At 44.1% G+C, this 23567-nt stretch overlaps 1 protein-coding gene across 2 annotated transcripts in view; it reads right to left on the reverse strand.

Annotated features, from left to right (window-relative positions):
• The window catches only part of PPP1R13L (protein phosphatase 1 regulatory subunit 13 like), a 127245-nt gene that overhangs the window by 38546 nt on the left and 65132 nt on the right, over positions 1–23567 (reverse strand). Inside the window, exon 1 of one of the 2 annotated variants that reach the window (XM_030217972.1) lies at positions 20194–20323. The exons of the other annotated variant lie outside the window; for it this stretch is intronic. The gene's annotated coding sequence lies outside the window, so the exon portion shown is untranslated. Of the gene's footprint in view, positions 1–20193; positions 20324–23567 lie in introns of those variants that run through there. 2 annotated transcript variants of the gene reach the window in all.

Here is a 23567-nt window from a genome sequence, read left to right on the forward strand (position 1 = left end):
GTTGCCATACCGTTCCAACTTATATTTCCTATACCACTGAGAATGTGTTTCCCTTTCGTGTAATAACGTATTGAGGGACACCTGTGTAGCTTTTAGGGTCTCGAGTGTCTGCGCCGATGGGTGTTTGGCGTGGGCCTGCCTTGCTATTTGTAATTGTGTTTCTAACTCCAATACACTGGCCGCCGCTTTCTTTTTCATACGTGCAACATATGCAATAATATCTCCTCGCAGAACTGCTTTAGAGGCCGACCAGTACAAAGAGGCCTGATCTTCGTGTTGGGTATTGTATGTAGCGTATTCCTCCCACTTCTCAGAAAGGTACCTCTGGAAGTGTTGGTCCTTATATAAGTAAGCTGGGAATCGCATCTCCTCTCTCCTATCCCCTCTACATTTGTTTCCAGGTCTAACCACAACGGAGTGTGGTCCGAAATCTCCTCTGGACCTATCGTTACCTTGATTACTCTATGAAACATATTTCGCGCTATCAGGGCATAATCCAATCTGGCCTGAGTCCCATGGGCTCTAGACCGGTGTGTAAAATCTTTCTCTGATGGGTGTAGCGCCCTCCAAGCGTCTACCAAATCTAAAGCCTGCACTAAATTCGGCAAAGTGTCCTCTCTATAACCTCGGTAATGTTGTGAAGTAGGGTTAGTGCAGTCCATTGCTGGGTCCATAATTAAGTTTAGGCCTCCCACCAGCAACAGGGGGAGATCACTATGCTTATGGCATAGTTGTTGTAGTTTTTGATAAAACTTTGGATCTTGCCTATTTGGCCCATATACCACTAGCAGATTAACCCTTGGAGCCATATTTTTACTAACAAGTAATGTCCTCCTTGATCTCTAGCTAGTAACGTGGCTTTATAAGGTAGGCCTTTCTTAAATAAAATTACCACTCCCCCCTTCCGGCCTTGAGAGGAACTAGCTAGGACCTCACCCACCCACGTTCTCTGTTTGTTATGTTCCGCCTCAGAAAGGCGGGTTTCTTGTAGGCAGGCAATGTCTGCACCATGCCTACGAAGTGCTGTTAAAATCTTTGCCCGCTTAATCGGGGAGGTTATCCCACCTACATTCCAAGTAATGATTCGTGTAGGCATGTCTGTAGCTTTAGGTGATTCAATACTGTGTCTAACTTCCAAGGCTGCTTATAAGAGAAATCTGTTACTGGTTTCCCCCGCAGGAGCCGCCCATGATTGCAGTTTTTTATATAGAACCAATCTGTGCATTCCCATACAATTCTAGTACCTGTCACTGGTGGGGTTACAGATATTTTGTTACGCGTCCCTCCCCCCGTCCTCCCCTTCCCTCCCCGCTTGCCCCCTCTTTCCCTTTCACCTCCGTTGTTCCCTGTAGCCTCTTCCCAGGCCGCACGGCCTACGAAAAAGCGAGAACCACGATCTCTTGCCTTGAGACCCCCCACCCCCCAACAGCTTTACAAACAGCATTCCCTCAGCAAGAAATCCCATTAAATCTCTATCTCATTCACTTACAGTCTCTTGCAAATTATGTATTCAGGGACCTTCTAGGAGTTGGTTATCCATAAGTGCTTTCCGGGCTTCTTCTACTGAAGAGTAAGAGTGCCAGCTATTTTGCAGAAATAAGCGCAATTTGGCCGGATATTGCAGTGCAAATTTGATCTTTTTTTCTATTAAAGTCGAGCAGAGGGGATGGAACTTTTTACGTTGTTCTTGCACGGCCACTGTATAATCCTGGAAAATCAGTATGTTTCGGCCCCCATACTTCAGCGAGTCTCTCCATTCCTCGAAGCCCTGCAAAATCTCAATCTTGTGTTTGTAGTTAAGAATTTTCGCCACAACTACCCACGGTCTGGCATTTGTTTCTGGTCTTCTTCCCACGCGGTGGGCACGCTCTATAACCAAGGATCCCGCCGAATCCGTGAGGGCCTGTTCCTTTGCTAGCCAATTTTCCTGCCACGTGCCTAAATTCCGTTCTGGTAGTTGCTCCGGCAGCCCTACTATACGCACGTTATTCCTTCTGGTACGGCTTTCTAGATCTTCAAGTTTTTCACCTTGTTCTTTTAATTGGCGGTACAAACTCTGAATATCTGGGCCATGCTCCCAAGTCTTGTCTTCAAGAGCAGACATTCTGGCCTCCAGGTCGCCCGTTCTAATTCCCAGGCCGTCTAACGCTGTCTGATAATGATCTAGTTTTTCATGGAGCTCAGACCACTTTGGCTCCCATGCTTGTTTAGTAGCAGCGGTCAGCTGAATCAACTGCTGTTCCGAGAAGCTAGTCGACATTACCGCCGCAGCTTGTCCGTCCGCCATTTTGCAGTCTTGAGTTCCCGTTTTTGTTTTTTCTTTTTTTGTTATTCTCTGCGCCATCTCCGCTGGCGATTTATTAATATACTTGTCCATAAGCACTTTGCCCGCTATAAAAGCGCGATTGAAGCTTCCCATGATCACAAAAATAGCTGTTTAAGGGGTGAGGGTCCCGGAGCCAGAGCACCACATGTCCTACTCAGCTCATAGCGTCACGTGGTTCTAAGTTGTCATTTTTTAAACATCCACAGATATCGTTTTTTGGCTAATGAAGATTTGAAGATTCAAGGGTTGAACAGCTGGCCCTCTCAGGACATGGGTTCAATTCTCACACAAGGAATCTGCTCCCTGGGCCAACTGGCACTGATAAGGCTATTGGGGAGGAAAGGGTGGGGAAAGGACATCAGCTATCATTCAGGGGTCTATTTTAGCCCAGTTACAGGGGAAGCTGCAGTCCATGGCCCCTGATAGAGCATTGTCACTGTGATGGTTGGGTTGGGCTGAGTTGAGTGAGGGATATAATAGGGAAAATTTCCTGTTTTCAAAAGTAGTAAATCCAGGTGACAAGTACCTGCTGGAGTCCAAAAAGTAGCAATCTTCCTTATGGGAAGGTTGAAGGTAACAGCAGAACTGCAGTCTGGATTCTTAAAGGACAGATCAGCCACACGTATGTCCCCTCCTTTAGACTGTAATACCCATTGCAATCTTGTGAGCTCACATCTATTTTATCTTTCAGTTAAGAGTGTTTGGTATACCACTATTCACAACAGCATCACAGCAATTTACAAAACCAGGAGAAAGTAATGGAATTAATAGCACAACAATAAATGATCCGGAGGACTATACATGTAATTGAACATATAAGGACAAGCAGGGGAGGGCAAAAATAAGCTCTAACAATGGAAGCACACCTAAAGTCAATTTTAATGATCCACTAAAACTAAGAAAGTGTGTGACTCGGGGGCGTAGCCAGGATTACGTTTTTGGGGGTGCCCAATGCATTTTATCTCTACTCCTCCCACTACGGTTTATCTTTGCTGGTGGTGATGTCCAATCTCCACCAGCCAATGAGATCCAATATCTGAAATTGCTCCAGTGCTGCCGCAGCATGGAAGAAATCAGCAGCCTCCTTTCCAGCCACCAAAACCGAGCACTCATCACATATATTCAGTTCATGTGCAAACTGAGGAGTACCGGTGTTGGTGGCTGGAAAAGAGGCTGCTGATTTCTTTGCTGTGAAGGCAGCAGTGGGGCCATTTCGGGCAACAGATCTCATTGGGCACACTCAACAGCCATTCATCAGGCACTCTGGCTTGTGGGGGTGGCCTGATTCCAAACTGGGGGGAGAGACCCAGTCCACTATCCCCAAGGCTCCCCCATGGCTAAGTCACTGTGACCCAGCTCATAGAAGTGGAAGGATGTGAGGCAGATGCTCACCTTACTCTTTAAATTATGGGAAGCCAGTGAAATACCAGTTAAAAATGATCAAGAGGAACGAGCCACAGATCTGTGAAATCTGCAACCAGTTTTCCCAAGTATTCCTCTGTCCACATTATTTGGGGTGGTAGCTGGTGGCTGGCGAACACCCACACCAATTGAAGTATGAAGTCACAGAGTGATGATTCAAGATGGCTGGCAGGAGGTGAGTAGAGGGACAGATTTCATGGGCCAGCAAATCTGCTGCTTGCCCAGCTATCCAGATGTAGAAATTCTTAGTCAGTCAGCACTAGGAAAAAGAGCAGTTGAAGACACTTTTATATTAGGCTAATATCCTTAATACTGTAGCAAGTTTTAAATTATTGAAAAACTCAAAAACACTAAGATGGAGTCAGCAGTCCAGCAGTGAGAGGGGTGCTATCCAGTCTTTTGCACTGAGTGTCACATGTACGATTATCTCCCAGTTGGTGAGATGTCATATGTGTGCCCGATGCAAAGAGCTCCTAGCTCTTAGAGAACATGTCCGTTCTCTTGAGGCTAGAGTAGCAGACTTGGTGGAGCTGAGGGAGACAGAGGTACATAGAGGAGACCAACATGGATGTTGTAGAGAAGGCCCACCTCCAGTCTGGTAGCCCTTGTGCTACCTTGGAGGAGGGAGGTCTCCTAGAAGGAGAGCATCACCCTGGTGAAGTAGGAAGTACTCCTGTAGCCAGGACCTGCCCACCAGGGGATGTACTATCCTTTCGCACCGAGGATATGCCTCCAACTGCTGCCCGGGAGGGAAAGATTAGGACAGTGGTTGTAGTTGGTGATTCGATCATTAGGCATATAGATAGCTGGGTGGCTGGTGGACGTGAGGATCGCCTGGTGACTTCCTGCCTGGTGTGAAGGTGGAGGACCTCATGCATCACCTAGATAGGATTTTAGATAGTGCTGGGGAGGAGTCGGCTGTCTTGGTACATGTGGGTACCAATGACACAGGAAAATGTGGTGGAGAGGTTCTGAAAGCCAAATTTAGGCTCTTAGGTAGAAAGCTCAAATCCAGATCCTCTAGGGTAGCATTTTCTGAAATGCTACCTGTTCCACGCGCATGGCCCAAGAGACAGGCAGAGCTCCGGAGTCTCAATGCGTGTATGAGACGATGGTGCAGGGAGGAGGGTTTTACATTTGTTAGGAACTGGGCAACATTCTGGGGAAGGGGAAGCCTACTCCGAAAGGATGGGCTCCACCTTAACCAGGGTGGGACCAGGCTGCTGGCATCAAAATTTAAAAAGGAGATAGAGCAGCTTTTAAACTAGAAATGGGGGGAAGGCCGACAGTCACTCAAAAGCGCATGGTTCGGGATAAGGAATCTTGCAAGGATATCTCACAAACAGGGAAGACAGGGTTTCTGGATAGTGAGGTTGCACAACAGACCACAGTAGGCCAGGTGCCCTTAAATACAACTAAAGATCAGACAAAAGATGGCAGATCAATAGTGCCAAGTACTAAGCATCATGCAAATAGGAACAACAAACACACTCTGAAATGTCTATATGCAAATGCTAGGAGTCTAAGAAATAAGATGGGAGAGTTGGAATATATGCACTAAATGAAAAATTGGATATAATAGGCATTACTGAGACCTGATGGAAGGAAGATAACCAGTGGGACACTGTCATACCGGGGTACAAAGTATATCGTAGTGATAGGCTGGACCGGACTGGTGGAGGGGTAGCATTGTATATTAACGAGAGCCTTGACTCAGATAGATTACAAATTCAGGAGGACACAAATCACACCTTTGAATCATTGTGGGTTGACATTCCATTTATAAAAGGGAAAAGGACGGTGATAGGAGTGTACTACCGTCTGCCTCGCTAGGATGAGCAGGTAGACGCAGAAATGATAAAAGAAATCAGAGACACAAACAAAATGGGCAATGTGATAATAATGGGTGACTTCAATTATCCAAATATAGACTGGGAAAATTTAACATCGTGACACGCTAGAGAGGTACAATTCCTTGATGAAATCAAGGACAGCTTTATGGAGCAGCTGGTGCAGGAGCCGACGAGAGGAAAAATTCTAGACTTGGTCCTTAGTGGAGCACATGATCTGGTGAGGGATGTTATGGTACTGGGGCCGCTTGATAACAGTGATCATAATATGATCAGTTTTGATATCAACCTTGAAGTAACTATACACAGGAAGTCAAATACGTTAGAGTTTAACTTTAAAAAAGGAGACTATGATAAAATGAGAAGAATGGTGAAAAAACACTTAGGGGGGGCAACTGAGAGGGTAAAAACTGTACAACAGGCATGGACGCTGTTCAAAAATACCATCCTGGAGGCCCAGGCCAAACATATACAGCGAATTACAAAAGAAAGACGGAAATCCAAAAGACAGCCGGTGTGGTTGAAAAGTGAGGTGAAGGAAGCTATTAGGGCTAAAAGAAATGCCTTCAGAAAATGGAAGAAGGAACAGTCTGAAAATAACAAGAAGCAACATAATGCGTGTCAAAGCAAATGCAAGGCGCAGATAAAGAAGGCCAAGAGGAATTACAAAAAAAAGATAGCATTAGAGGCAAAAAAACATAGCAAATTTTTTTTCGGTATATTAAAAGCAGGAAGCCAACAAGAGAATCGGTTGGGCCGCTGGATGACCGAGGGGTAAAAGGAGCGATCAAGGAAGATAAAGACGTAGCGGAGAGATTGAATGAATTCTTTGGTTTGGTCTTCACCGAGGAAGATTTGGGTGGGATACTGGTGTCGGAAATGGTACTTCAAGCGGATGAGTCGGAGAAACTTACTGACTTCACGGTAAACCTGGAGGACGTAATGGGGCAGTTCAGCAAACTGAAGAGTAGCAAATCTTCTGGACCGGATGGCATTCATCCTAGAGTACTGATAGAACTGAAAAATGAGTTTGCGGAGCTACTGCTAGTGATATGCAATTTATCCTTAAAATTGAGCGTGGTACCGGAAGATTGGACGGTGGCCAATGTAACGCCCATTTTTAAAAAAGGTTCCAGGGGAGATCCGGGAAATCATAGACCGGTGAGTCTGACATCAGTGCCGGGGAAAATGGTAGAGGCTATTATCAAAAACAAAATTACAGAGCACATCCAAGGACATGGATTACTGAGACCAAGTCAGCACGGCTTTAGTGTGGGGAAATCTTGCCTGACCAATTTACTTCAATTCTTTGAAGGAGTAAACAAACATGTGGACAAAGGGGAGCCGGTTGATATTGTGTATCTGGATTTTCAAAAGGCTTTTGACAAGGTACCTCATGAAAGGCTACAGAGGAAATTGGAGGGTCATGGGATAGGAGGAAATGTCCTATTGTGGATTTAAAACTGGTTGAAGGATAGGAAACAGAGAGTGGGGTTAAATGGGCAGTATTCACAATGGAGAAGGGTAGTTAGTGGGGTTCCTCAGGGGTCTGTGCTAGGACCGCTGCTTTTTAATATATTTATAAATGATTTAGAGATGGCAGTAACTAGCAAGGTAATTAAATTTGCTGATGACACAAAGTTATTCAAAGTCATTTACTCGCGACAGGATTGTGAAAAATTACAGAAGGACCTTACGAGACTGGGAGGCAAAATGGCAGATGACGTTTAATGTGAGCAAGTGCAAGGTGATGCATGTGGGGAAAAAAAAGAACCCGAATTATAGCTATGTCATGCAAGGTTCCACGTTAGGAGTTATGGACCAAGAAAGGGATCTGGGTGTCGTCGTCGATAATACACTGAAACCTTCTGCTCAGTGTGCTGCTGCGGCTAGGAAAGTGAATAGAATGTTGGGTATTATTAGGAAAGGTATGGAAAACAGGTGTGAGGATGTTATAATGCCATTGTATCGCTCCATGGTGCGACCGCACCTTGAGTATTGTGTTCAGTTCTGTTCGCCACATCTCAAGAAAGATATAGTGGAATTGGAAAAGGTGCAGCGAAGGGCGACTAAAATGATAGCGGGGATGGGACGACTTCCCTATGAAGAAAGACTAAAGAGGCTAGGGCTTTTCAGCTTGGAGAAGAGACGGCTGAGGGGAGACATGATAGAGGTATATAAAATAATGAGTGGAGTGGAACAGATGGATGTGAAGCGTCTGTTCATGCTTTCCAAAAATACTAAGACTAGGGGGGCATGCGATGAAACTACAGTGTAGTATATTTAAAACAAATTGGAGGAAATTTTTCTTCACCCAACGCATAATTAAACTCTGGAATTCGTTGCCGGAGAACATGGTGAAGGCGGTTAGCTTGACAGAGTTTAAAAAGGGGTTAGACGGTTACCTAAAGGGCATGTCCATAAACCACTACTAAATCGACTTGGGAAAAATCCACAATTCCAGGAATAACATGTATAGAATGTTTGTACGTTTAGGAAGCTTGCCAGGTGCCCTTGGCCTGGATTGGCCGCTGTTGTGGACAGGATGCTGGGCTCGATGGACCCTTGGTCTTTTCCCATTGTGGAATTACTTATGTACTTATGTAGAAATCTTTCTTTTGCCAAGTTTCTGAGCTCCTTCCTTCCCCCACCCCATCTATCTCAGTTCACCTGGTTTTTTTTCTGCAGCCATTTTAAAAGCACAAGTGTGTTTTCTGTGGAGAGCTGTGTTGCTGGTCTCTGGCTGGGAGAAACTCAGATAAGATTTGTGCTGGCTATATTTGTGGCTTTTCCTACCCTAGAACTGTGGTTTTTTTGCACATCTCTACCTACTATCCTTGTCCTCCCCTTGTCCCAATCAGCTTTGTAGAAAAGAGGCTTAATACAGGCCTAAGATAGGTTTTACAGCAAACACATTCCACAAGTTTAGGTTTATACCCACCCACCCCAAGACTGACACTTCCTAAATCCCTATCCTAACTATACTACTTATCACAACTTAACTCCACCCGAATTACAACTGTCTCAAATTGCTGAGGAGTAAAGTTAATCTTGTACACTGTCAAGCCTCATCATAAAATACCTATTCATACCCATTCAACAAATCAAGATGACTTTTATTCTCTGTAATAATTGTGGAGCTTTAGTTTCAAGGCCAATCATCTGGAAACTTAAGGCTTGTCCTATCTGTAATCAGCTCGCTAGTTTAAAACAAGAGGTCAGTAAATTAAAGCAGGAATTAGATGCACTTAATGCAACTTCTAAGACTGCAGAAAATCAAACCAAATTCACACCACTGCCTCAAAGGATAAAACCTCCTAGGAATAGTAGGCTCAGGCAGACTTCGTCATGTGACACAGAGGCATACACCCTCACAAGTGTTACCCCTACAGAATTCTTTTGCTCCATTAGAGCACTGTGAGGTTCCTAAAAATAGAACTGAGCCAGAAGAAACAGCAAAAGAAATTAAGGTGGAACAAAAAGATATGGAGGGACCCAAAGACAGAAAACACACCAAAATATCAAATGTTGAAACACATACCAGGAAATGTAAATGGAAAGTGATGACCACAAATGCTCACAGTCTTGGCAACAAAGTTCATGACTTTCAAGCCCTGATGTTGGAGGCAGACTTGGACGTTGTTGCAATCACAGAGACATGGCTCAATGGTTCCCATGAATGGGATGCAAACATACCAGGCTATAATCTATTTAGGAAGGATAGAGTGGGTCGAAAAGGTGGAGGAGTAGCTCTATATGTGAGAAATGATATCACAGCAACCGAAATGACAGGGACCTGGGGTAAGGAAAAAGCGATATGGATCACCTTAAAAAGAGATGATGGAACCTCTGTCCACGTGGGTGTTGTCTACAGACCTCCTACACAATTGGAAGAATTAGATAAAGACCTGATCGCAGATATTTAAAAGTTGGGAAAGAAGAGAGAGGTGCTGTTGCTGGGAGATTTCAATCTGCCGGATGTAGATTGGAAGGTTCCGTCTGCGGAATCGGAAAGAAGTAGAGAGATTGTGGATGCTTTCCAAAGTGCTCTGCTCAGACAATGGTCATGGAACCCACGAGGGAGGGAGCGACGCTGGATCTGGTGCTCACAAATGCGGATAGCGTGTCAAATGTCCGAGTGGGTGCCCACCTGGGCGGCAGTGACCATCAAACGGTTTGGTTTGATATGACGGCTGAAGAGGAGGGTTGCCACTCAAAACTCAAAGTCCTGGATTTCAAGCGTGCTGACTTTAGTAAAATGGGGGAATACCTAAGGAGGGAGCTGATGGGCTGGGAGGACGTACGAGAAGTGGAAGGACAGTGGTCCAAGCTGAAAGAAGCTATAAATAGGGCCACAAACCTTTATGTAAGGAAAGTAAATAAAAGCAAGAGAAAAAGGAAACCGCTATGGTTCTCCAAGCAAGTGGCTGAGAAAATAAAGGCTAAAGAGTTCACATTCCAGAAATACAAAAAAACTCAAGACGAGGAACACGGGGAGGAAAACCGGAGGAAACTGAAAGAAGCCAAGAGAGAGGTACGTCTGGCGAAAGCGCAAGCGGAAGAACAAATGGCTAGAAAGGTAAGGAGGAGTGACAAAAATTTCTTCAGGTATATTAGTGAAAGGAGAATGACTAAAAAGGGAATTGTGAGACTAAAAGATACTGCAAACCGCTATGTAGATAATGATGAAGAAAAGGCAAATTTGCTAAATAGATACTTTTGTTCTGTTTTTACTGAAGAAAATCCGGGAGAAGGACCACGATGGACTGGCAAAAGTTCATTTGAGAATGGAGTAGATATAGCACCGTTCACGGAAGAGAGCGTGTATCAACAACTAGAAAAACTAAAGGTGGACAAAGCCATGGGACCGGATGGGATCCACCCCAGGATATTGAGGGAGCTCAGAGAGGTTCTGGCAGGTCCTCTTAAAGATTTGTTTAATAAATCCTTAGAAATGGGAGAGGTTCCAAGGAATTGGAGAACGGCGGAGGTGGTCCCTCTTCACAAAAGTGGTGATAGAGAAGAAGCTGGAAACTACAGGCCGGTAAGCCTCACTTCGATTATTGGAAAAGTAATGGAAGCGATGCTGAAGGAAAGGATAGTGAATTTCCTGGAAGAAAATGAGTTGCAAGATCCGAGACAACATGGTTTTACCAAAGGGAAATCGTGCCAAACGAATCTCATTGAATTCTTTGATTGGGTGACCGGAGAATTGAACCGTGGACGTGCTATAGACGTAATCTACTTAGATTTCAGCAAGGCTTTTGACACGGTTCCCCACAGGAGGCTCTTAAATAAACTGGATGGGCTGAAGATAGGACCCAAAGTGGTGAACTGGATTAGGAACTGGTTGACGGACAGGCGCCAGAGGGTGGTGGTGAATGGAGTTCGCTCGGAGGAGGGAAAGGTGAGTAGTGGAGTGCCTCAGGGATCGGTGCTGGGGCTGATTCTGTTCAATATATTTGTGAGTGACACTGCCGAAGGGTTAGAAGGTAAAGTTTGCCTATTTGCGGATGATACTAAGATTTGTAACACAGTGGACACCCCGGAGGGAGTGGAAAACATGAAAAAGGATCTGAAAAAGCTAGAAGAATGGTCTAAGATTTGGCAATTAAAATTCAATGCGAAGAAATGCAAAGTGATGCACTTATGGAGTAGAAATCCAAGAGAGGCGTATGTGTTAGGCGGTGAGAGTCTGCTAGGTACGGATGGGAAGAGGGATCTTGGGGTGATAGTATCTGAGGATCTGAAGGCGATGAAACAGTGTGACAAGGCGGTGGCCGTAGCTAGAAGGTTACTAGGCTGTATAGAGAGAGGTGTGACCAGCAGAAGAAAAGAGGTGTTGATGCCCCTGTACAAGTCGTTGGTGAGGCCCCACCTGGAGTATTGTGTTCAGTTTTGGAGGCCGTATCTTGCTAAGGATGTAAAAAGAATTGAAGCGGTGCAAAGAAAAGCTACGAGGATGGTATGGGATTTGCGTTACAAGACGTATGAGGAGAGACTTGCGGACCTGAACATGTATACCCTGGAGGAAAGGAGGAACAGGGGTGATATGATACAGACGTTCAAATATTTGAAAGGTATTAATCCGCAAACGAACCTTTTCCGGAGATGGGAAGGCGGTAGAACGAGAGGGTATGAAATAAGATTGAAGGGGGGCAGACTCAAGAAGAATGTCAGGAAGTATTTTTTCACGGAGAGGGTAGTGGATGCTTGGAATGCCCTCCCGCGGGAGGTGGTGGAGATGAAAACGGTAACGGAATTCAAACATGCGTGGGATAAACATAAAGGAATCCTGTGCAGAAGAAAGGGATCCTCAGGAGCTTAGCCTAGAATGGGTGGCAGAGCTGGTGGTTGGGAGGCGGGGCTAGTGCTGGGCAGACATATATGGTCTGTGCCGGGGCTGGTGGTTGGGCGGCGGGGATAGTGCTGGGCAGACTTATACGGTCTGTGCCAGAGCCGGTGGTGGGTGGCAGGGATAGTGCTGGGCAGACTTATATGGTCTGTGCCAGAGCTGGTGGTTGGGAGGCGGGGATAGTGCAGGGCAGACTTATACGGTCTGTGCCAGAGCCGGTGGTGGGTGGCAGGGATAGTGCTGGGCAGACTTATACGGTCTGTGCCAGAGCCGGTGGTGGGTGGCAGGGATAGTGCTGGGCAGACTTATACGGTCTGTGCCAGAGCTGGTGGTTGGGAGGCGGGGATAGGGCTGGCCAGACTTATACGGTCTGGCCACTGAAGAGGACAGTACAAATAAAAAAAGTATCACATATGAATTTATTTTCTTGGGCAGACTGGATGGACCGTGCAGGTCTTTTTCTGCCGTCATCTACTATGTTACTATGTTACTTACTTATGTACTTATATACCATATAAAGTGATCTAACCGTCCCAGTTAGGATATATTCTAACAAACATATATCCCAATAAATATCCTGATATATCTAAGTTTTGCTCACAAAAACCAGCATTAAGGATTCCATCTTCAAATATCTGTCGTGTGGTTCAATCATCGCGGTGTAACAGTGTCTAAAAAATAAATCCACTGGCACTCTTTCAGACATAATTTAGCATTTACGTCACCCCCTTGAGGTTATTGGGGAACCTGTTCAATGGCCACAAACTGTAAATCTACAAATGTATGTCCAACCACGAGGCAATGGTCCACTAGAGAAGCGGCAAGATCTTTACACTTTACCCGACTTGTTGGTCAGGTTATATATTTTCTGCAGCTTGTAGGACATTCATACATAGAGAAATGAATGCATGTATTTAGATATATGCTGATATATTTATACATATACATTTGTTTGCTGTTGCCCAATAAACATGTCATTACATTACGTCAGCCCTTTTAAATATGAGTTGACGCTGAGCCTCGCCCTCCTAAGCCTATCTTTCTTGTTGGCATTTTTTTGCCAGAAACATTTTGGGTAAGATTACTCTCACATTTAGCTTTGTTAAGTTTTGCGTTGTGTTGTTGAGATCTACACACTGAATTTAAAGATTTTGTTTTATGTTTTAGTGCGTGCAACATCCACTATCCACGGAAGCAGGTCATTTGACCAAAATGCTGTGCTCCACATATGTTCTAGTGACGGCAGTGGAATTCCTTGATCAGCGCTGAGTGTGCTAACACAGGATAAGTAGTCACCATTTATATATTCTTTGACATGCTGCGAGTTGATCATAAGTTTGCAATGAGAATTTTCTTTTGTATATTTTTCATATGATTTTTCAGTTTTATTAATAAAGTAAGAACAGTAATTCTTTGAGGTTTTGGTCCCGGTTGGCAAGTGATTGATGTTATGCAGTAGGCTCAACGGTTTGAGATAGCTGAGTGCTATGGGAGACCTAATAGCCTGGCCACTGATAAAAATCTGATGCCTCCGGTTCCTTTTCCCCTCCTTTTTCTTTTTTTTCTCAACATCACAAATTCTGCTGTTCCCTTTTCATTTATGAGCAGTTCAGATTGGATCAATACCAGTCTTCAATTTTTCATATTGCTGGTCCAGTGTTATAAAATTTGTTGCTACTTGAGTTACGACTCTGATCCAGCCTCCTTTCATAAACAGATGAAGGACCTCTTGTTTAAGATGGCTTTCATCAACTTTTCTTAAAATTGATTTCATGGCTTCTCACGGTCCTCAGTACCTGGACACTGAATTCTCTTCTGATGTAAGTCATGTTTTATGCAACTGTTATTCATACATTACACAGTTCCCCCATGTTCACCTTATTTTATGTATATTTCAATGTATGTGTCTTATACTAGGTATTTTTTTGTTAACTGCCTAGAGTTGTAAATAAGTTACTTTCAACATGAAAGAACAATTATAGAAATATTCAGAAAGGGTAGAGTAGTTGTATATATGTGAAACAAACTCCTACTTTAATGCATTTGGAATTGTATATTTTAGACAATAGAATGTGAAAACATGATTTTTACAAGCATGCGTGCACACACACAGAGGGCAATTTCTAAAAGCCTCAATAAATAGGCTACTTAAAATTGCCCATCTTCCCTGCAGCTAAAAGTACATGCTGATAATTATTTGGGCTAGTGCGACAGGCAGGATCCACTGCTTTTCCTTGATTGCATCTACTCTCTTCCATCTCTTAGAAGCTGCCACCCTAGGCAACTACCTATTCCGTTTAGAGGAGTAGCCTAATGGTTAGCACAGTGGGCTAGGAACCAAGTTCAATTTCTGTTGCAGCTCCTTGTGATCCTGGACAGATCACTTAACCTTCCATTGCCCCTGATACAAAAACTTAGATTGTGAGTCTACTAGGGGCAGAGAAAGTGCCTATATCTAATACGTAAATCACTTTGGTTGTACCACTCAAGAGTCTAATAAACAAACAGTTAAGCATCCCTGTGTTTAAAACTGGTTATACCTCTCTCTGTGCCCCATCACCTATGGTTCTGGTCATTGCCTCATCACAGTGGCACAGCCACAGGTGGGCCCAAGAGCTCACGCAAAATTTCTTGTTCCTTAGTGTGGCTGTTGGGGGATCCCCAAACTCCACTTGCTGAGGATCTCCTCCCCACTGAACGAACACATCATTGGTGGCTGCCAGCACTGTCCCTGAGCCACTACTGCCAACCACAGCCCCCCCTCCCCCGGGCGCATGCTTAGTTTTCACACAAGCGCAAAAATGAGCATATGTGGAGGATGACGGCTTGCGGCAACAACTCTGGGTTAGTGCTAGCAGCCACTCAAGATGCAAGTTTGTTCAGTGGGAAGGTGGCCTTTGGCTGGTGGGGCTCAAGGATCCCCACAAGCACAGGTATTTCATTTACTTTGGGGGGGGGGGGGAAGGGGGCAGAAATTAAATTGAGATTTTGCTTTAGTTGTGGGGGAGGGGTGGGGATGACATTTTTGACCCCCCCACACTTTGGTCTCAGGCCTGCCTTAAATCAGCTGTCTGGCTATGCCACTGCCTTATCAGACAGCTTCACAAACTCAATATCCTTGCATATGATCACTCTGAGATCTCTTTTTAAATCAATGCATAGCACTACCTTATGCCCTGTATCATCATACTGGGGGCAATTCTATAAAGCAGGTGCTAAATGCTATCATTTGTGTGTCAGTTATGGGTGTAAATGTTTAGAATAAAGGTATATGCACAGGTGTGTGCACACACACCCACAATATAAATGCACAAAATCCACCTAAGCCTTATTCTATAAATATGCACATCTCTCATAGTGCATATTTTATAGGCAGGTGTACACAGAGTTACATGTGGGCAAGATTCATACTTAACACATGTAACTTTGGTCCTGGGGAACTCGGTTCGAGTCCCACTGCAGGCACAGGCAGCTTCTTGTGACTCTGGGCAAGCCCCAGGTACAAATAAGTACCTGTATATAATATGTAAGCCACATTGAACCTGCTATGAGTGGGAAAGTGCGGGGTACAAATGTAACAAAAATAAAAAAAATGTGCTTATGCAGACTTCTCTTTACAGAACAGGCACCTATATATATTGTAGATGCTATAGAATTGGCTCCATAATTCTCCTGTGAGATTTCTACACCCCAGATGCATCACTCTCCACTTTTTTCTTTAAAATCAGTACATAAGGTTAGAATAGTTAAAGAAATGTTGTATTGCTAGGAAGAAAACTAATATTTTCAAAAATGTCTGCATCCGACTCTGGATGTTTCATGACTATCTCCGAGAGTTGGATTATTCTCCAGTGGAAGCAACAGACTGCCTCTGCCCTCTCAAATTGCTTCTGAGCTCCTGCCCTTGGGGTGGGGCGATGTTCAGTTAGGACAGCGAGTTCTTTGGCCCTTAGCCAAAAATGCACCATACCAAGTTCGTGACACTTGGATGCACACCTTGTATGGAGGAAGATACCATAACAAAATGCTTCTAGACTCATTTGTTTATCTGCAGAAATGGATTTATGTGCAAGACATGTTTCCTTTCTACAAGAAATTAGCTACTTTTCCTATTCATTTTTAGGTATGTGTGAATGCAAAGTGTTTATTGTCAAATATCTGTCCATTTGACTGCCAGTGGCACAACCACTGTACTGATGCCCACGAAAATTTGTACAATGGTTAGCCACTGAAAACTGTGAGGGAATCTCAAGTTTGGTTTAGCTTGGTCCAGTTTTGGGACCACCCAAACCCCATTTGGGCTCCTATGTTACAAAATGCAATGTCCCTTCAACTACGATCAAATGTACAATGGAAAATTCACTGTTGTCTGATGCTCAGATCCAGGTCAGCACATGAGCTCTTCTCTCAGCACCAAGAGAAACCATCCTTTCTGAGCACACCTGTAGTTATATACACAACTCTTCTTCCTAGGTGAGCCCCAAGTGTGGGAATTAACAGGCAGCAGGTAGCTGAGCCTGGTTTTGTGCAGCACCCATACTGTACATGGTATTGCATCCTCTTCCATCTCCTAAGCCCTTCCAGCCTCTGGGGGTGGGCTTTCAGTGATTCCCTGGCTCTTCTTTGGGCCTTACTAGTGCTCTCTGTGACCACATGTTCCAAAGAGGTTGGTGTGTGACATTTATTAACATAGGTGTGCCTTATATTAAAAAGCCTGGGAAAACAGTATAAACAATTGTTAAATATTCCTAAAATAGACAGGTGAAAGAATCCAGATGTGTCAACAATTATACATATATAATCATCCTCCATACACAGCTCTGCCCTGCAGTGCTCCCTGAAATTCCTGTATCAAGATCCTCACTGGTAGCTCCAATAATTTACCTCACTCCATCCCTGTAGAGGCACCTGCTATTCCCAGACTGAAACACCACAGCACCCTGGCAAATACAAAAGCTTCCTGATGGTGTCTATTTTCTTGTCCATACTGCACAGTACACTTCTCACAATAATATAGAAAATCAAAGACTTATAAAGAATTTGCAGGCAGACCTGGAAGACAGAACCTCTCCAGTCACCCTCCAGCACAAAAAATTTCAACACATCTTTTCTATCCTAAAATCTGCAGGCGTATGCTGAAAAGTCTCTGTACAAAAACAGGTGTGGCCAAGATTAAACCAGGGGCTTACAGAAAGTCAACTGTTCAACTGCTGCGGAACTAGAAGGAAAGAGGTGATACAGAAAACAAAGAGAAATGCAAGGAAAGCTTTTAATTTTAACCATTCAGTGAGCAATACTTATAAAAAGGGTTAAAATGGGACATTTACCATTTTTCATACCACAAACACAAAGATCTGTAACAAAATAGGCACCTGAAGGGAGCCAACTACATGAGAAGGGATCTGCAAAACTTGGAAGGCTGGTCAAATACTTGGCAGGTAAGCTTTAATGTGCATACATTTGGGGTACAGAAATACAAAAGAAGCTATATGCAAGGGGGCATAAGTGCTAACTCTGTGGGTGCTTGAACACCCCCAATATTGAACAAACTCCTTGACTGTGTCCCGGGAGAGGCAATTTCCATTGGGTGTAGCACCTCCAATAATTTCAGAGTTGGCTCCTATGCAAGGGGGATGGGACTTTTGAGAGGAGGTTGGTGTGTACAGACCAGGAGAGATACCTGAGTGACAGTACCTGATGACAGCAGTGGCCAAGAGTCAGATGGTGAGAGGAGCAGAAATTCAAATCAAAAATGCAACAGCAGCTATAAAAATGGCTTCCTCTGCACTGCAGGGGCTGCTTAGGTGGAATTTAGTGAATGGATGCTTAACTACATAGAGAGAAAAAAAGATGTAATAATGCTCTTGTATTAGCTCAAAATTCTGCTTCTTTTGCTCTTCCTTCTATTCAGGAACTCTTCTTTCAAACTACTATCAAAGCAAGAAACCGGCGCAATGGCATGCACTGCCATGCAGAAGACTGGATTTGATTCCCAGGGCCTGAGACAAGGCTGATTATGTTTTGCAATCTCAATCATTATGCAGCATCTCCTGGCAGGATTTTGGGTCCAAGTGAACTGGGTACTGGTCAGGAATGGACTGCAGTTTGTGGCTAAGGACTGTCACTGAAGGCTGGGTGTTGGAGGGGAGAGCAATAGGTGAAAAATGCCAGATCATTGCACATGAAGGGTCACTGTGCAATTCTCCAATAGAGGCCAGTTGAAACTGAAGGAGATTTCCAAATGAGCAGGAATGTACCAGGCCAATGACACAAACCAGTTTGTCTTCTCATGGCAGGCTTCTGCTGAGTAAACATTGCTAATTGCTCTTCTGGCTGTGAGATAAGCTGAACCCAGGTATTAAAAGTACATTTGATTAATTTAGCTTCAGTATCTGTCTTCCACTTCATTTGTCACATACAACCTGCAACAGTGCTAACAGTATTGTTATTAGACAGAGTGAAGATTTTACAGGGAGGGTATAATTCAGAGCTTTTGAGACCATTTAGGTCCCCTTTTGCTGGTGGATCTTGAAATAGCTTTTAACTAACTTTTTCTTACATTTGTTACACATTGATACGATGACTTCCCTCCCCCAAGTACTTATAAATTTACAATTCAGGTGAGCACCTAGGGCAACCCAAGCGTGGTATCTTTTCTCTCAGAGACATGGGACACATCAGTTGAAGGGGCTGGATGTTGGCCCTGATCAACTGGCTACCCTCTCCCTTCTGCCCCTTCTCCCTCCCCCCCCCCCCCCCCCCCCCCCCAGTCTTTGCTTTGGCTCCATGCTCCCTAACTTACCACCTTGGGTTCTCTGCATGCTCTTATTGGAACAAGAACATCTGCCTCTCTCAAACTCTACTAACACAGCAGGGAAAATGAGTTAGGCTGGAGCAAGTCTGAAGTGGGTAGGAAGACTAAAGCCTCCCAAATATCTCCTCCAACGCAGTACAAGTGACAACCAGATTTCCCCCCCCCCCCCCCCCACTTTGTTTTTTAATAATTACAAATCTCTCTAATTGATGCCTGTAGGACCTTTGAAAAGATCTGCAAAGAGAGTCTGGGGCCTGCAGTACACAGGCATGAAACCCAAAATTCCAAAGTAATAGAAAGCTAGTGGCCAAGTCAGTTATTTTCCTTTAAAAAGCTGGCTACCATTCCAGTGAACTTGTGTCATACTATCTCCAAAAGCACAATGGCCATTTCACTTGAGAATGGTGGCCTATAATTAGCTTTCCTGGTTGCTACTGGATTTCTGAGACAATGCCAACAGACCCAGACTCCATTCCACTTCTGCCTCTACTTGCACTGTGTATCTCAGGCTAGGCGGCACATCTTCCTTCGTAACAAAGATCTACAAGCCGGATCATGGGGGACAACTAGAATGATCCCCTAGTTATAATAATTACACCTAAAAAAAGCCCTTCCACAAGTTATACTTAAATCTTATAGGCAAAATTTGTTCATATTTAACCCTCACCTTTAGAGTTGCTGCTCTGTGGTGATTTTTGCCTCTTCTTTGCCCAGGACTCCTTAACTAGACAACTCACTCTCTATGCTGGCAGGGTTAAAAGACTCTGCCTATAGCAAGGTAATCTTTTCTCACCAGATCCTGCCACAAATACATCACTTTCAGAATGCGCCTGGTCCTAACTACAGCATACTCCAGACATTATCAAAAACAAAGGAAAAGATGCACATCACAAGTGCATACAAAAGAAAGCAGAAACCAAGGGTTAAAAACAATTGCCCCTTACGCATGTTGCTGAAACTTACATATATTTCATAATAGGTGCAAAAGCAGACATGGGGAGTTATGTATTGTAAAATAGGAAACAGCCATTGTAAAAGGAAACATTTTGTGGACTGCCCACTCCACATCCTCTTTGAATCTGTGCATCCCAGGACATCTACATATGTAACTTCATTTTAAAATGGGCTTTTAGATGTGAGTGTAACCTATGTATTTAAAATACTTATAGCCCACACTCTCTTACCATTCTAAGCAGGGAACAGATAAAACATTACATTACAATGCCACACAAGGCTTTTAAAATGACTTAAGTGTTTTGGGGCAATATAGAATAGAAGAAAAATATCCCAGGGAGGATGCAGATGAAGGTTTATGGCACCAGATCTCAACCCTGTTTCAATCTGAGCTGGATGGAGTGTGGAGGAGGAGGAAGAGAAAAACTGCAGGTTAAAACAAAAGCACCAGCCACAGGGTAAAGCCAAATACCTTGAGAAGGATAATAGAAATCTTAAGGGGCTTCCTCCAGTTCCATTCCTGAGGTAGTGCTCATTTTCACTCTGTGTAGAGCTTTTGCTCACTGAAGAACAGAAGCTTTACAATGCTGTGTTTCCAACTGGGAATACAAGGAAAGGGGAATGAATTTTGGATTTAGCTCATGTCCGTTTTAGTTGTAGCTCAAGATGCGTTACATTTGGGCACAGTAGGTATTTTCCTATAACAGGAGGACTTACAAATGACCCCCCCCCCCCCCCGTTTATTAAGCTGCGCTAGCTGCTGCCATGCAGCAATGCTGACACAGCCCATTCAAAGTGAATGGGCTATGTCAGCACTAACACGGCTTAGTAAACAGGAAAAGAGGGGGGTAAGTTTGTACCCAAAGCAATAGAGGGTTAATTGGCATGCCCCAGATCAAAAGGAGCTGTAGTGGGATTTGAACCCTAGCTTCCCCAATTCTCAGCCCCCTGACTCTTACCATTATGCTATTCCTTAGACTTAAGAATCAGTAAAAGCTTAAAACAGAAAGCCACTGTAGAAAATGGGCCCTGTGGAGGATAATGCACAATAACGGTTAGATAGTAACAGATGATAGCAGATAAAGACCTGTATGGTCTATCCAGTCTGCTCAACAAGAGGTACGATGTGAAACTACATATATATACTTGATCTTGATTTGTCCTTGCCATTTTCAGGGTATAGACTGTAGAAGGCTGTCTGACACTGTCCTTGTTCTCCAACCTATGACGTTGTAATTGAAGCTCCACTCAGCCCATCCAAACTGTCCAGCCATGATCAGGTCACATACCATAGAAGTCTGCCTGGAACTAGCCTGTCTGTGCAGCTACAATCAAGAGCACAGACCATATTAAAAGTCTGCCCACCACTGGCCTTGTTCTCCAGCTACAGAAGCTGAATCTGTCCAGCCACGAAAAGCTCACAGACCAATCACTGGTGTTTGCCATCACCGCTAAGCTTCTTTGGATCCATGCCTTCTAAACAGGATTCCTTTGTGTTTATCCCATGTCTTTCTGAATTCCATTACCATTTATCTCCACCACCTCCCACGGGATGGAATTCCAGGATGGAATTCTCCGTGAAAAAGGTACTTCCCACTATTATTCCTGAGTTGGCCCCCTACAACCTCAATTTATGTCCTCTTGTTCTACCATCTCTGGAAAAGATTTGTAGATTAATACCTTTCAAATATTTGAATGTCTGTATCATATCACCCATCTCTCCTTTCCTGTTTGTAAAATGACCCCCTAAACATAAATGATTTATTGCTGCATGGGCAATGGGGCCCTTGGCCTCTGTGAAAACTATTAATCTCTGAATCAAACTCTTTTGCCTCTTCAGCGTACACAGACATGACTCTGATCTCTCTATTTACATTAAGTTTCACCGGATAAAATGATCTAGGCCAGAACATAACAACAGGTTGCAAGACAGAGTTATGGGGTCACCCTACTCCCTGGAAGATGGAGACAGCAGCTCTGAACTAGAAGGTGCTGCCTTCTGGTGATCTTAGTTATACCTGTGACAGGTTATGCTAGCTGTTGTGTAAGTCTTTATGATGCCTTTAGGAAGTTGAGAGTACACCTGGGTAGAAAAAAACACCACTTCCTGTTGTTGCTGTGAGTTCTAATAAAGCAAGTAGTTGAGACTGTTTATCTGGCCTGAGAGTGTCAGAATTAAATTAGCCATGGAAAGTCGCACATTGATTCCACTTCTGCTACCTCTGTGTTTGGCAGGGGACGGTGCTACAAATTTTAAGTGTTTCAAAAGCCAGTTGCATAATTATGAAATTGCAGTGGATCTAGACATGATGGCGAACCTATGACACGCGTGTCAGTACTGACACGCTTAGCCATTTTCGGTGACACGCGGCCGCATGTGGCCGCATACAGAGAAGCAGCGGCGTTCCCCGGGGCAGATCACCGATGCATCCCCCCCCCCAGGTGCAGCGCGACCTCCCCCCCCCGGCGAAATCACACCCCCCGGTGCATGTTTACCCGCTGGGGGGGTGCAGTGTACGCTCCTATTGGCTCCCTCCGAGTCCTCCGCTTGTTCCCTCCCTGCTGCTCCCTCTGCCCCGGCTCCTGCACGGCCGTTAGGGGATCTTTGACCTCACTTCCGGCCGGCGGAGCAGAGAGCAGCGGAATGCCGTGGGGGACGCATCTCTGGGGGCCCTGTGATCGCCATTACCACATAACCACAGCAACCATCATCCAATCTACTGTTCTGGGGTGTCGTGGATTTCTAATTGACCATCATTGCTGAGATAGGTGAGGGGGAGGCTGGGAGAGGCGAGGGCATGTGCTATGGGTGCCGTTTCCCGCCATTAGAAATAGCGGCAGCCATCTTAATTTACATAAGGTGGTCAGTTAGGCTAGTTAACCCCTAATTGCCTGCAGGGCTAACAGGCTATCTATAATTCTATCTTCTGTCACTGCCCCCCTGATGGAGAACCCAAAAAATAAAAAACCAAGGTTAAGTAAAGGAAGTGGTAGTAGCAGTAGCCGACCCTTTCAAGAGACATGGACCGAGATGTATGGCATTATAGAAAAAAATGGCAGATCATTTTGCGTTCTATGTACTGAAACGGTAGTAAGCAGAACGTGGAATATAAATAGACATTTTGAAACTAATCATTCCCAGCTCTTGAAAAAAAGTGAGGATGAAAGGAAGGAATACATTTCCAGGCAGCTACACTTTTATAAGAGCCAATCTAAGTCCATCCTTAAATTTGTAAAAGGTTCTACAAATTTAACATCTGCAAGTTTGAGCATTGCTCACTCCATAGCTCAGCATGGAAAAGCACTCAGTGAGGGAGAATTTATTAAAGAAACTCTCCTAAGATGTGCACCAGTTCTATTTCACGATATGCAGAATAAAGATGCAATTATTAAGAGAATATCTGAGTTACCAGGAAATTTGGAGTGCCTGGATCCGATTACCAGACACTTTTAGCACCCTGAAAAATATAGCAATGGCTTTACTCACAATTGTTCCCTCTACGTAGTTTTGTGAAACCTTATTCTCAGCGTTAAATAATATCAAAACCAACAAAAGAAACAGATTGAAAGATGAAGTTAGTAGTGCTTGCTTGGGCTTGAAGTGTACAAAATACCAACCTTCAATTGAAGATTTAGCCAATGAAATTCAGCAACAAAAAAGTCACTAATAGGCAGATTAGTTAAAGAATTCCCCCTCCCCCTCACTTATCTTAGTTCACGGCACCCCACACAAGTTAAATAATATCAAGACCAACAAAAGAAACCGACTGACAGATGAACAAAGAAGTCACTAAGCAGGTAAGTTAAATAAATAGGTTTTGGTTTATTAAATACAGTTATATATTA

The sequence above is a fragment of the Microcaecilia unicolor genome, chromosome 11 (genome assembly GCF_901765095.1).
Source record: "Microcaecilia unicolor chromosome 11, aMicUni1.1, whole genome shotgun sequence".
Classification (NCBI taxonomy): Eukaryota; Metazoa; Chordata; class Amphibia; order Gymnophiona; family Siphonopidae; genus Microcaecilia; species Microcaecilia unicolor.